Source organism: Chiloscyllium plagiosum, unplaced genomic scaffold (assembly GCF_037043375.1).
Source record: "Chiloscyllium plagiosum isolate Xiang-an unplaced genomic scaffold, Cpla_swu_hap1 HiC_scaffold_45, whole genome shotgun sequence".
Lineage (NCBI taxonomy): Eukaryota > Metazoa > Chordata > Chondrichthyes > Orectolobiformes > Hemiscylliidae > Chiloscyllium > Chiloscyllium plagiosum.
In genome coordinates, this window is record NW_028270183.1 from 96,473,354 (window position 1) to 96,476,527 (window position 3,174).

The following is a 3,174-nucleotide window of genomic DNA, read 5'->3' on the forward strand; positions in this document are numbered from 1 at the left end:
ACCCTCAACCCCACTTTCTAAACTCTTCCCTCTCCCCCTCACTCACTCTCCTGCCGGCTCTGTCTCCCGCCCGTAATTCCGTCTCTACTCCATTTTCCCGTTCCTCCCACCTCCCGCATTCCAGCCCCACCATCCCACACGCAGCTTCACCACCAACACACACACACAGTCTCTCGTTCAGAGGGAGAGGGAAGAACCAGCGAGACAGAGTGTGTCAGATAGAGAGGGAGGGAGAGAGATTGAGCCAAAGAGAAATGGACGGAAGTGGGCAGAGAAAGAGAGAGATACTGAGGGAGCGGGAGTGAGAGTGAGAGAAGGTGGAGAGAGAGTGAAGGAGCGGGTGAGGGGGGGGGGAGTTGGGGGAACAAGAGACAGATAGGGTAAGGGAGAGAGAGAGAAAGACGTGGGTGGAGATAATGAGAGGGAGGGTCGGGAGAGAGTGGGCGAGAGAAAGAGTGAGACTGAGAGAGGGGCGAGGGAGGGGGAAAGAGAGAGAAAGAGACGGAGAGAGAGAGACAGAGATAGAGACAGACAGAGCAAGTGAGAGCGAGAAAGGGGGCAAGACCTCGAGAGAGAGAGAGAGAGAGGAAGGGGGCAAGAGAGATCGGGAGGAGAGAGTAACAGAAAGAGAGAGAGGACAGAGAGAGAGAGAGAATAGGTGGTAAGTGAGGGAGAGGGCAAGAGAGGGTGAGGGAGCAAGAGAGAAAGAGTGGGGTGCGAGAGAGTAACAGAGAGAGAAGGGACGATAGAGAGAGGAGGAACGATAGAGAGGGTGGCAAGAGAGAGAGAGGGCGGTGAGAGAGAGAGAGGGCGTCGAGAGAGTGAGAGCGGCGAGAGAGAGAGGGCTGCGAGAGAGAGAGAGGGCGGCGAGAGAGAGAGAGCGGTGAGAGAGGGAGGGCGGCGAGAGAGGGAGGGCGGGAGAGAGGGGAGGGCGGGAGAGAGGGAGGGCGAGAGAGAGGGGAGCACGAGAGAGGGGAGGGCTAGAGAGGGGAGGGTGAGAGAGAGGGTGAGAGACGGAGGGAGAGAGGGCGGGGTGAGAGCACAGGGTGAGAACGCATGGTGAGAGAGAGGGGAGAGAGACAGGGGTGAGAAAGAGAGGGGAAGAGAGATAGAGGGGAGAGAGAGGGTGGTAGAGAGAGAAGGAGGGAGAGAACGTGAGAAACAGAACTCACTCATAAATCAGCCTGAGACAAAGCCTTGGAAACAAGAACAATTTATTAGTCTTACAAGTACCGGACGCCTCTGCAGTCCAGCAGAAATGCGTATGTCACAGAACATGTGTACTTTCTTTATTCAGTTTTCAAGTTTCTGAATCACGACTCCCTTTTCTAATTTCATCCTATCATAAGTCGGTTACCTCACTTGTTTTTCTTCAGTTTTTCTTATCTGGCTATCCGGCTGTCATTGTATGTCTGCATTCTCTGTTCCTTGTTATTTTTGTCCAGTTTCCTTATCATACGATAAGTGAAATACCCCTACTGCTTCTTTTGTTGTCAGCTACAACACTCCATAGTTATTTCTCAGCTTCAAACTATTTCTTTAAAATTAATTCTTTAAAAGACCCTCTATATTTATTAAAGTCTTAGCCTTAAGTATGCTACATGTTGTACGAATTCCGCTCACCCCCGCAACACCCGCCATCTATAGAAACTACATTCCATTACCAGCCACAGCAACTACATTTCTATATCGCCTGCAGAAACTAAATTTTTCACTTCCCTTTTCTTTTTTAACATCTGTTGTTTCTGGGCTTATTAAGTCTCCTTTAATTCATTTCTCACGGTCTGCCCTCGTACGCCTTTTGGGCGATGAGGTTCACAATCTTACCTTTTACTTTTGTGTTGTTCGTCCCTTGAACTCTAGAAGCATTCTTTGGCTTTCTCTTTGTTGCATATCACCTGCTGATTGTACAAGCATCTGATGATGTATTTGAGTTCTTTCCCCAAGGGATGTCATCAGTCGGCTCATTACCCATTTTAGGACACTGCACCCTACTACCAGACCCACTAATATCAATATTCCATAGATAGCGAGATTGACTAACCACCTTCCCCAACCAGTCAATCCCCAATTGCCCCATTCCCATCATTTTTCGTTCTGGTACCAATTACCAGCCTGCCTTATCTTGGCGATTTTGTCTCGCACATGTTTGGAGATATAAGTAATGTTAGAGGAGACCTCAGGTATGTACGTACAACATTCCTCTCCAATTACTGCACAGGTACCAGCCTTCTCTGCTCGAATATAATCCAGAGCCATCCTGTTCTGAAGGGTCGTTAGTCTGGTGGCAATCATTTCAGTCGTTATGGCTGCTACTTGTGATTGGGGTTCGGTTAACGCATCAGCAGTATTGTTGGCTAACTCTTCCAGGGAAGCTGCCAACTTTTGTATTTCTACTCCTGCTCGAGCGGTCCCATACAAAGGTATCAAAGCCCAGAGGAGCCGATCCCATTGGTTACTTCCCGGGTTTCCTGCCTTCTTTCCTATTTATTCCGAGGTATTTTTGGGGCTCCTTTTAACAGCCTCAAGTGGGGAATTATATACGCGAGGTAGCAGCAGCCACTCCAGCCTTCTGGCTTTGAGACAGTGTTTTATCAACATCATAACATGCATGCATTCCTGTACATTCAGTCACGCGAATGTATTTTTCCCCCGGAATAAATAGATAGGTGTCCAGGCCTCATTCCCAGTATGTTCCGTTTAATATTCGGGGAATGGTTGTGGCAATGACTTGGCTGGTATAGACACAAGATGATTTTCCTAATCGGAAGGGTGCGGTATCATTCTGAATACAGAAACAAGTGGTATTTACTGCTCCTTTCGGTGGGGAGACTTTAAGGCTATCAATAGCACCCGGCGTTTTCGGGGCTGGTCGAGGGAACCATCCCTCAAAGTTATAATTACCCCTCTCAAATTCCCATTTTGTATCATTTGAGCCTGAGTCAAATTGTTGTGCATCGTACACTTCTTCTTTGGTAAGGGTATTACCGTGAGAGGAATTCCGGATTCCCCATGGTGTGGGAACTCCGCACATACCCAACAGTCGACATGTCCTTTTAATTTAGCATAATTCTGACATAAAGCGGTAAAATGATTTTTTCCCGCCGCCCCCCCCCCCCCCCCTTTGGCAGCTAACGCCAATATTATCGTGACAATATAAAGCTGACCACTGAT

General features: G+C 48.5%; 1 pseudogene; it reads right to left on the reverse strand.

The window, feature by feature from the left end:
• Nucleotides 1-2,085: 2,085 nt before the first annotated feature.
• On the reverse strand, nucleotides 2,086-2,958 carry LOC148136819 (syncytin-A-like; annotated as a pseudogene).
• Between the last annotated feature and the right edge of the window lie 216 nt (nucleotides 2,959-3,174).